Source organism: Triticum aestivum, chromosome 6A (genome assembly GCF_018294505.1).
Source record: "Triticum aestivum cultivar Chinese Spring chromosome 6A, IWGSC CS RefSeq v2.1, whole genome shotgun sequence".
Classification (NCBI taxonomy): Eukaryota; Viridiplantae; Streptophyta; class Magnoliopsida; order Poales; family Poaceae; genus Triticum; species Triticum aestivum.
This window is the reverse complement of record NC_057809.1, coordinates 183,809,749-183,821,335: the sequence shown is the minus strand read 5'-3', so window position 1 is coordinate 183,821,335 and position 11,587 is coordinate 183,809,749.

The following is an 11,587-nucleotide window of genomic DNA, read 5'->3' as shown; positions in this document are numbered from 1 at the left end:
TGCAACTCACTCCAAAGGATAGCTCCAAATGATCTACATCAACATTGTGCATCCACATCTTCAACATCTACATGAAGTCATCATCGACAAAACCCAAGGTTAGTTCATCCCTCTTAAGGGGGATCTCACATCTAGGGGGAGCTTTACTCTAAGAATTGAGCTAAAGCAACTCTAATGGTGTGAAAACAACAACACTTTATGTAAAAGTGGTAACCCCACTTGTGCTTAAACGATGAGTATGACCTATGATCAAATGTTCTCATTTGACTCCTAAGTCAATATAGTCATATATAGATGACCTAGTCATCGCCAATTGCTTGATAGATGCTAGAATTGGTTGTGCATGCTTTGCCACATATTTCATTTGTCATTTTATTGTGTGAGCATGTTGGTTGCATAATTTACTCATTCGAGGACATCCACTTGTTGTTTTGATTGATTGGTTTCCTTTTCTTTTGGCCAAGTGGATGGACAAGAATGCCTAAGAACCTTCTCTAGCTATCTATGCTTTTCTCGTCTCAAACTCTATTCATGCTGCATCACAAAGTTTGATCAAGTCAGATTTGAACCACTCTGTGTGAGGAGCACTCGGAGTCCCCGATTCGTCATAGACTTAAACTTCCAAAACTTCTTTGTGTGTTTCGGTCTGACCGATTCATCCATTTCGGTCATACTGAGATCACTAAGTCGATCTAGGTTTTCAATCTCGGTGCAACCGATTCGAACTTTTAGGTCACACCGAGTTTCAGTAACTGCTTGCAGTTATGAATCTCGGTGCCACTGAGTTGTTCCACTCGGTCACACCGACAGGGTCGGGCTATATATACGCACGGGCAAAATTTTGGAAATTTTCTCCAAACTCTTTCGGCCACGCTTAGCCCGCTCTGCCTCTAGGGTCTCCGAATCATCCTCCTCGTCGCCAGCCGCCTCCTGTCGCTGGTCTCCGCCGCCGTCAACGGGATCATCTCCGCTGTTGCCGCCGTAGCAAGTTCATCACCAAACTAGGGTATGGACTTGAACTTTGTGCTATTCTTACTCCGATTCCCCAGCACATTGCTTTGCCATATATCTTGCCACGATTGAGATCATCCTATCCATCGAAAACACTCCGTAGTTTAGTCGTGAATTGAAAATTTAGGGTTAGGTTTCCGCTGAAACCATCTCGGACCGACCGAGTTGATGAAATCGGTTCCACCAATTTGGCTCAGGCCATTGCACATGTGATTCTTGGTCTGACCTTGCAAATCGGTATGACCGAGTTCAGCACTTTGTGAAACCCTAGCAGTCTCGGTGCCACCGAACTGTGACTCGGTCCGACCGAGTTCACTAGTTTAGGTTCCAAAAGCTGCTTCGGTATCACCGAGTTTGCAAATCGGTAGATCCAAAATGCTTTCTGTGGAAAACTAAAACTAAGTTTTTAATTCATTCTTTTGCAAAAACCTCTGTACTTTGTGATGCTCATCCACTCTACCTCATCTATAATCTATTCATAGGATCTGTTGCAGTGTCTGTTCCAGACACCAGCGCAACTTCATCTGCACTAGCTACAACTTCAGTGCCACCAGCTCCAGCACCTACTCCATCAACTCCATCTACATCGACTGAAGCCTTCGTTCTTGGAGTTATCCGGACACCACCACCTGAAGACCAAGCCTGAGAGACGATTTAGTGCTATGCATTTTCTATGAACTTGTTGGTAACTTGTTGCGAAAGGGGGAGAAAAATGTATAGATCATAGGCTTCGAGAGAGAGTGTTTCTTTTTATTCTCTCTTGCTTTGGTGGTTGAACTTTATTTGCTTGATTGAGATACTTTTTCTCTGTGTGATACTTGGATGATCATGTGTGTTTGATCATATGCTACATTAATGCTTGTTGGATGACATTATCATTTTATCCCTATATGATCATTCACTTTGCTTGGTGATGAGTCTCGTGGTTCTAGGACTGATAGTAGAATAGGGGGGGTAGGAATGTAGAGGCAAGATCCTAGCTATGGAGGAGTTGTACACGCGAGTTTTACGAGTTCAGGCCCTTCTCGGAGGAAGTAACAGCCCTACGTCTCGGAGCCCGGAGGCGGTCGACTGGATATATGCGTGTGAATTATAGAAGGTGCGAACCCTTGTCCTAGAGGAGGGGGGTGGCTTATATAGAGTGCGCCAGGACCCCAGCTCCCCTCCATTACACAGGGTTCAATGTTCATAAAGGAGGAGCGTTACTGGTAATGTCTGAAGTAAAGTGCTATAAATGTCCATAAAACTATGACTTAAACCCCGACCATTGTAGAGTGAAGGGCTTCACATCTTCTGGTGGTCGAGTGGTTATTAGCATGGTCGAGTGTCTTCAAGGTGGTCGAGTGAAAACATCTTCATGGTCAAGTGGATGATGGTTTTTCTTCGACTGCTTCTGGTTCTTTGTAGAGATGTCCTTGGGGAGGGTATGTTGGACAGATCCATGACCCTACCCTAGGTACATAGCTTCATAATTAGCCCCCGAATGGATTAGGGTTTGAGTGAGGAAGGAGTTGGGAACACTTCCGACTCATTCTTTGTGCTATGAGTATACCTTGTTATGGAACAATGAACTGAGGAGACGACGTCAACTCCTTTTTCAGTCACCTTGGTCCATTCTTGGTTTTTTTGTCGAGTGAATTTTCACGGTAGAATTCCGAATGGTAATGTAGAGGGCGTTTTCAGTCTGACAAGTTGCTCTGCTCTCCGCGGATTTCGCGGGATTCGAATTTTGGGAAGCGCGCCAGACGGGTGATACCGTGGTAATCGGGACGGATTAGGCAAGTCTCCTCGATCTCTGCGCCACCTTTTTCGCCACGTACTGCGCGCGCGACTGTTGCAGGATTTGTTTAGATCGTCCGGGTCCACCAGTAAGTCACTCGGGGAACGACCTTATAAAAGGCACCGGACCAGTCCTCTGCCCCGTGCGCTCCCATTCTCTTGTCTTCTTCCTTCGACCTCCCCGCCACGCTCGCTCCTGCCCTCGTCGGCGAACCCTCGCTCGAACTCGACCCGCCGCCATGGGAAAAGAGAAGACGGTGGCGCTGGAGTGCGCGAAGAAGGCGACCGCGAAGGCAAAGGGCAAGCGGACCAGCCGGGGCGTATCCTCGTTGAGATCCGGCCTGCTGTCGGGCTGGATCCAGGGTGACTGGATCCGCTCGACGATCAGCCAAGATGACCTCGACGACCTGGTGGAGGGGGGACTGATCCCCCACAAGTTGGCGCGGCTCCCGAGGAACAAGACCGAGCCACAGCCAAGGGAGGGTGAGTGCGTTCTCCTCGCCACCCACGTAGATCCCGGATTCTCACTGCCTCCCCATCCTTTCTTCTGGGGCTTTTTGAACTTCTTTGGGGCTCAGCTCCACCATTTCACTCCAAACACCATAGTCTATCTGACTGCTTTTGTGTCAATGTGTGAAAATTTCTTGGGTTGTCGACCGCACTGGGGTCTTTTCAAACACATCTTCACCTGCCGCTCCCAGTCGGTCAAAAAGGCCAATCCAAGTGATGAGAGGACGCACGTGATCCAGATGTGTGGGGGCCTGGGGATCCAGATGAGGAACAAGAGCACCTTCCCAGCAATGAACCTTCCCGACTCAGTCCGGCGTTGGTAGTCGACTTGGTTTTACTGTAAGGACCAGCCGACCCTGGGTTAGTCGACTGGACTTCCTCCCTTTTCTTTGGCTTGAGTGGAGAAGCCCTACTCCCTGAAGGTGGTCCCATAAGAGAAGGTGCATGTCAAGGTGCTGGTCAAGCGGGTCGTCCAACTCGTCCACGACGGGGTGACTGGGATGGACTTGCTGGAGGTCTTTCTCGGTCGACGCATCCAACCGCTTCAGGTACGTGATCATTCGATGTGGATGTACTCTGGGCTCGAGGACTCCACTCGAATCCACCCGGAGGACGTCAGCAAGGACATCTTGGAGAAGTGGCTGATGGGAATCACCAGCAACAAAGACAACCCTCGGGGGTCTAGTATGGTGATTCCATTCGACCACTCGTGTCAGCCGGAGCAGGTATGATTCTGTTTTATCAAGTATCTTTCCGATTCACTGTGTGACGTCTTGTTGATGGTCGACTGAATTTCTTTTGATCGTTATCTTTTCAGGCCCTCATCAACATGTACTCAATGCCCAATGGAGTGCAGGAGCAAGACGTCGAGGAAGGAGCAAGCGGGGGCGAGAGCGGCGAACGGCACTCGGATGCCGAGGAGGACGAGGAGAGTGAAGAATCGACTGATGAAGAAGAGGTCGACTTGCCTCCTCGCAGGGAGAGGAGATCCAAACACGCTCGCGACCCGACAAGTGCTCCGGGCCTGGTGGCCGCGTCGATCCGGCAGTCTTCAAAGCGCCCCATGACGTCTTCCCCAATGCCGATTGAGAAGGCTCCGGAGCAGCCCCAAGTTGTCCTGCCTCCAGCGCCAAAAGCACTGAAAGCCACCTCCTCCAAACTGCCAAAGGCTTTGCCCAAGATCAAAGTGACCGTCCCTACCATCTCCGAGTAATCATCTGACTTGTTCTTTTCGTCGACTTGAGTAACAGAACGTAACCGACTGGATGCGGGTCTTTGCAGTGCCGCTACGTCGGGAACCTCTTCTCTCCAATACCGAGACAAGGAGATGGAAGACGCGGTCACCTCCAACCCAGGTAAAAACTATTATGATCTTGCTCTTGACTACTCGGTCGATTGAATTCTAGCGGTTTACTTTAGAGTTGACTGATCTTCTCCGCAGCTCCGCTCAACGTCATCGATCTCCCAGATGACGATGAAGATGTCGCTCCTAAGACTAGGAAGAATAAAAAGGCGACGGCTGGTAAGGCGTCTCAGTAGGGACCGACGACAACACCAACTGTCTATCAATCTGAAGGCGCGGGCGGGGCCTCTGTAACCTTTGCTGTACCGTTGTCGAGTGAGCGCCCCGCACCATCGACTATATCGGTGATTCCTTCAGTCGTCCCATCTCATGCCTCGGAGGTCCAAGCTGCTGCACCTGGGTCGTCTGCTCTCTTCTTCACCAGCTACCCTGTCCAAGACAACCAGTCAGAAGCGGCTGCGGAAGCCATCCGACAGGCTGACGTGATGATGGAGCGGATCAAGACGGTGCATGAGAATAGCCAGGCTACCTACGACGCCAGCGCTGCTCTCCGGGCCAATGTCCAGGTAAGTAGACTTTTCGACTGCTCTTGTTCTATCAGGATATGCTACCCGAAATTTTTTCTTCTACACAATCTCTGGTTGTTTGCGTCGGATCAGAGCACCCAGTGGGTGTTTTGTTGTCTTTGGTAGTTGTGTTCTTCCACTCGGTCTGGGCGAGTAGGATCTGAACCGGTGGGGGCATGCTAAGTGCACCCACTGGGTGTAGTCCCCGAGACCGCGGTCGACTGCTGGCAGTCGACTGGGGTCTGAGTTCTACCTTCCTTTCTTTTCTTTTGCTCGACTCGGGTGGACCGGTCGAGTAGGATCTGAACCGGTGGGGGCACGCCAAGTGCACCCACTTGGTGTAGTCCCCGAGACCGCAGTCGACTGCTGGCAGTCGACTGGGGTCTGAACAGCTTTTTTGACTTGATCCGGGCAGACCTGTCGAGTTGGGTTTTAATCAGCGAGGGCACGCCAAGTGCACCCGCTGGGTGTAGTCCCCGAGACTACAGTCGATTGTGTGCAGTTGGCTGGGGTCTCAAGTGACTTCTTTAGGTTTTATTCACTCGGAAGTAAACAACCTTTGATCTTGTCGACTGAACCGTCTTTTGCCTTCTCCAGAAGTCTTGTACTCTTATTTCCAAGTTTGCTGAATTTGAGGAGAAGCAGAGGCAACTCAACCTCGACTTGGAATTTTCCTGTCGACTGTCTTTCAATATATGTATTCGATCTCTTGTTTGATTCGATTGCTTCTTTTGCAGAGAAAACGAAGTTGGCTCTGGAGAAGAAGGACTCGGACCTCGCCGCTACGCAAAAAGCAGCCCAAGATAAAACTACTCTCGCAGACCAGAAGCTGGCTTCAGTCGGAGCACTGGAAGGGAAGGTGAACAGGCTGAAATCTTGCCTCAATGAATCTAACCGTGAAGTGACTTGTCTGAAGAAGGACAAGGTTGCCCTGAATGAAAAGCTGGAGTCCGTGATCCGCAAGAGGAATGACACGGAAGCTTATCTGAGGACTCTTGCCAAGAAGCTCTATCTCACGCTGGAAGGTATTTCTTTTAAACCGACTTTGTTGATGCTTGCGAACGGATCCTGCTCGGTCGACTCACTAATTTTTGGCTGCAGAATTCTGCCAAGATTTTGACGAGGAAACTGGAAAGGTCGAGACGGGTCTGGACCCTATCGCTTCTCCAGTTTGCGACAAAACTGCAATGAACGTGCTCCGACTGGAGTCCCGTATCTCCAACGCCACAAGCTACCTCATGCGCCTAAAGGAGGTAGTCTCCTGAATCGACTCATCGCTTTGGCCAAGGGCGACGCTTCAAAATGACCTGGAATCCCTGATGGCTCGACTGAACGAGATCACCGACCGAGTGCAAGAATGGAAGAAGTCCTCCGCCCGGTGTGGTGCTGACGTGGCGCTGTCCTTGGTGCGAGTCCACTGCAAGGAGGCTCGTGAAGACAAGCTGGCTGCGATCAAGGTCGCTAACACCAAAAAGCATGACTTCTAGTCCTTCATGGAAACTTTCATCGTTGCTGCTACTCGGATCGTGGATGGGATCGACCTGGACGAATTTGTGGAGCCTGCCAGCCCTCCTCCTGCTGAGTGAACAAACTTATGAGACTTGAATCTGCTTTAAATTTGCCTCGGAATGCCGAGTGGTTACTGTAACCGTTAAACTCCTTCGGGATTGATGCTCGAATACTTTTGGTTTGCTGCTTGGAACTTTAGGATTTATCCGAATTTGGTTTATCTCCGAATACGCTTGCATTTTGCCTTCGAATGGACTTTGTTCACTGCTCAGAATAGTCTTTGCGCTGGAGATCCAGCTCTGAAGTGGTGGCTCCTGTCGACCCGTGCTTCATTGTCCTTGCGGATAGGGATGGAACGCACATTGTACTTGTGGCGTAGCTCCGAAGAAGAAGGTTGCAGTCGACCTGCACCTCGTCGTCCTTGCGTATAGGGATGGAGTGCACATTGTATTTGTGCCGTAGCTCCGAAGGAGAAGGTTGCAGTCGACCTGCACCTCGTCGTCCTTGCGGATAGGGATGGAGCGCACATTGTACTTGTGTCGTAGCTCCGAAGGAGAAGGTTGCAGTCGACCTGCACCTCGTCGTCCTTGCGGATAGGGATGGAGCGCACATTGTACTTGTGTCGTAGCTCCGAAGGAGAAGGTTGCAGTCGACCTGCACCTCGTCGTCCTTGCAGATAGGGATATGCTTCAAACTTAGGCGAGTACTGGACTACAGCTAAGCCCCCGAGTGAGGGGATTGCTCTCCACTCGGTAGGATTTTTCAAACTTAGGCGAGTACCGGACTGCGGCTAAGTCTCCGAGTGAGAGAACTTAGGCGAGTACTGGACTACAGCTAAGCCTCCGAGTGGGAGGATTGCTCTCCACTCAGTAGGATTTTTCAAACTTAGGTGAGTACCGGACTGCAGCTAAGTCTCCGAGTGAGAGAACTTAGGCGAGTATTGGACTGCAGCTAAGCCCCCGAGTGGGAGGATTGCTCTATACTCGGTAGGATTTTTCAAACTTAGGCGAGTACCGGACTGCAGCTAAGTCTCTGAGTGAGAGAACTTAGGCGAGTATTGGACTGCAGCTAAGCCCCCGAGTGGGAGGATTGCTCTCCACTCGGTAGGATTTTTCAAACTTAGGCGAGTACCGGATTGCAGTTAAGTCTCCAAGTGAGAGAACTTAGGCGAGTACTGGACTGCAGCTAAGCCCCTGAGTGGGAGGATTGCTCTCCACTCGGTAGGATTTTTCAAACTTAGGCGAGTACCGGACTGCAGCTAAGTCTCCGAGTGAGAGAACTTAGGCGAGTACTAGACTGCAGCTAAGCCCCCGAGTGGGAGGATTGCTCTCCACTCGGCAGGATTTTTCAAACTTAGGCGAGTACCGGACTGCGGCTAAGTCTCCGAGTGAGAGAATTTAGGCGAGTATTGGACCGCGGCTAAGCCCCCGAGTGGGAGGATTGCTCTCCACTCGGTAGGATTTTTCAAACTTAGGCGAGTACCGGACTGCAGCTAAGTCTCTGAGTGAGAGAACTTAGGCGAGCACTAGACTGCAGCTAAGCCCCCGAGTGGGAGGATTGCTCTCCACTCGGTAGGATTTTTCAAACTCAGGCGAGTACCGGACTGCAGCTAAGTCTCCGAGTGAGAGAACTTAGGCGAGTACTAGACTGCAGCTAAGCCCCCGAGTGGGAGGATTGCTCTCCACTCGGTAGGATTTTTCAAACTTAGGCGAGTACCGGACTGCGGCTAAGTCTTCGAGTGAGAGAACTTAGGAGAGTATTGGACTGCAGCTAAGCCCCCGAGTGGGAGGATTGCCCTCCACTCGGTAGGATTTTTCAAACTTAGGCGAGTACTGGACTGCGACTAAGTCTCCGAGTGAGAGAACTTAGGCGAGTACTGGACTGCAGCTAAGCCCCCGAGTGGGAGGATTGCTCTCCACTCAGTAGGATTTTTTTTCGAAGTTAGGTGAAACGAATTCGCGACTAAGCCCACCCACTGGGGGATTTCAGAGGTAAATAAGAACAACAACAATCGTACGAGAGGACCGTAAAGCTCTTGTCTTTGATAAACAAATTACAAAGGTGTTTCTTATTACATTTTATTTGAACGAGTGCTTAAGTATAAAAGGGGCGGAGCAGCTCCGCGTTCCAAGCCCGTGGCTCGTCTTTCTGATGCTCAATACTGTAAAGATGGTATGCTCTGTTGTGTAGAACTTTGGTGATGATGAAGGGGCCTTCCCAAGCCGGGGCGAGCTTGTGTGGTTTCTGTTGATCCACTCGAAGAACCAGGTCTCCCTCTTGAAAGGTTCGGCTCCTCACGTTCTTGGCGTGGAATCAACGTAAGTCTTGCTGATAAATGGTCGATCGGATCAAGGCCATCTCTCTTTCCTCCTCTAAGAGATCGACTGAATCCTGCTAGGCCTGCTCTGCTTCTTCTTTGGAAAAGAGCTCGACTCGGGGCGCATTGTGCAGCAGGTCACTCGGCAGAACAGCTTCGGCTCCATAGACCAAGAAGAAAGGAGTTCGTCCAGTCGACCGATTGGGAGTTGTCCTCAAACCCCACAAAACTGATGGAAGCTCATCGACCCAAGCACCTGTGCGTGTTTGAGGTCACGCATTAGTCAGGGTTTCAATCCTTTGAGAATCAAGCCATTAGCTCTTTCTACTTGTCCATTCGACTGCGGGTGAGCAATGGAAGCGTAGTCGACTCGCGTGCCTTGAGAAGCGTAGAAGGCTCTAAACTCATCAGAATCAAAGTTCGACCCGTTGTCCATAATGATGCTGTGTGGAACTCCATATCTGAATGTCAATTCTCTGATAAAACTGATAGCAGTGCTGGCCTCAAGACTCTTGACAGGTTTAGCTTCGATCCATTTGGTAAACTTGTCAACTGCCACGAGCACATGAGTGAAGCCACTCTTACCAGTTCTCAGTAGTCCAACCATATCCAAACCCCAAACAACAAAGGGCCAAAACGAGAGGAATGGTCTTGAGGGCTGACGCTGGCTTGTGAGACATGTCCGAGTAAAACTGGCAGCCTTCGCATCTGTCGACTATATCTTTCGCCATTTCATTTGCTCGCAGCCAATAGAACCCGGCTCGGTATGCTTTAGCCACGATGGCCCGAGAGGACGCATGGTGGCCACAAGTCCCCGAGTGGATGTCATTGAGGATCATTCGACGTTCTTCTGGCGTTATGCATCTCGGACCGACTCCAGTCACGCTTTCCTTGAACAATTGTCCTCTTATCATAGTAAAGGCCTTGGATCGACGGATGATCTGCCGTGCCTCTTCTTCATCTTCTGGGAGTTCTTTTCTGAGGATGTACGCAATGTACGTCACTGTCCAGTCGGGTGTGATGAATAGAATCTCCATGATTAGGTCGACCACTGCTGGGACCTCGACTTCAGTCGGATCTGTGACACTCTTAGGCTGTGGGGGCTCTTCAGTAAAAGGATCTTCCTGAACTGTCGGCATGTGAATATGTTCCAAACACACATTGCTGGGAATGGGTTCTCTCTTGGATCCTATCTTTGCCAAGTCATCGGCTGCTTGATTTTTCAGCCGGGGGATGTGGTGAAGCTCTAATCCTTCAAATTTCTTTTCCAACTTCCTCACCGCGTTGCAGTAACCGGTCATGGTTGGGCTTCTGACGTCCCACTCCTTCATCACTTGATTGACCACCAAATCTGAGTGGCCATAGACCATGAGGCGACGGACGCCGAGTGAGATGGCCATGCGGAACCCATACATGAGTGCTTCATATTCTGCTTCATTGTTGGAGGAATCAAAGTGAATCTGGAGGACATATCTGAGCTTGTCTCCTCGGGGGGATACCAGTACTACCCCAGCACCAGAACCATTCAACATTTTGGATCCGTCAAAGAACATGGTCCAGTGCTCCGAGTGAACTTGAGTCGGCAGTTGCTGTTCGATCCACTCGGCGAGGAAATCTTCTATTGCTTGGGACTTGATAGCTTTCTTTGCCTCAAACTTGATATCTAAGGGAAGGAGTTCAATCGCCCATTTTGCCACTCGACCAGTTGCATCTCTGTTGTGCAGAATCTCTGACAATGGAGCGTCGCTGACGACTGTAACAGAGTGATCAGAGAAATAGTGTGCAACCTTCTTCGTGGTCATGTAAATCCCATAGACGAGCTTCTGGTAGTGCGGATATCTCTGTTTTGATGGTGTCAGGACTTTAGAAATATAATAAACTTGGCGCTGAACTTTATAAGCTTTTCCTTCTTCTTCCCGCTCGATCGTAAGTACTGTACTGACGACTTGTCCAGTGGCTGCTATATAAAGCAGTAAAGGCTCTTTGCTGATTGGAGCAGCTAGCACCGGTTGGGTGGAAAGCAGGGCTTTTAGCTCTGCAAATGCTACATCAGCTTCTGGGGTCCACTCGAACTTATCTGATTTCTTCATCAGTCGGTAAAGAGGCAACACCTTTTCACCAAGGCAAGAAATGAATCGACTTAGGGCGGCCAAGCAACCAGTAAGCTTCTGGACATCATGCACACGCACAGGGCGTTTCATTCGGAGTATAGCACCCACTTTCTCTGGGTTAGCATCGATCCCTCGTTCAGAAACTAGGAAACCGAGTAATTTTCCGCCCGGAACTCCAAACGTGCATTTTGATGGATTGAGCTTGATATCATACCTTCTCAGGCTGGCAAAGGTTTCAGCAAGGTCAGTCAGTAGGTCGGAACCTTTACGTGACTTGACCATGATGTCATCCATGTATGCTTCCACATTCCGACTGATCTGAGTGAGCAGGCACTTCTGAATCATCCGCATGAATGTGGCTCCAGCGTTGTTCAAACCGAATGGCATTGTGACATAACAGAAGCACCCAAACGGGGTGATGAAAGCTGTCTTTATCTCGCCGGGTCCGTACAGACGGATCTGGTGGTACCCGGAGTAGGCG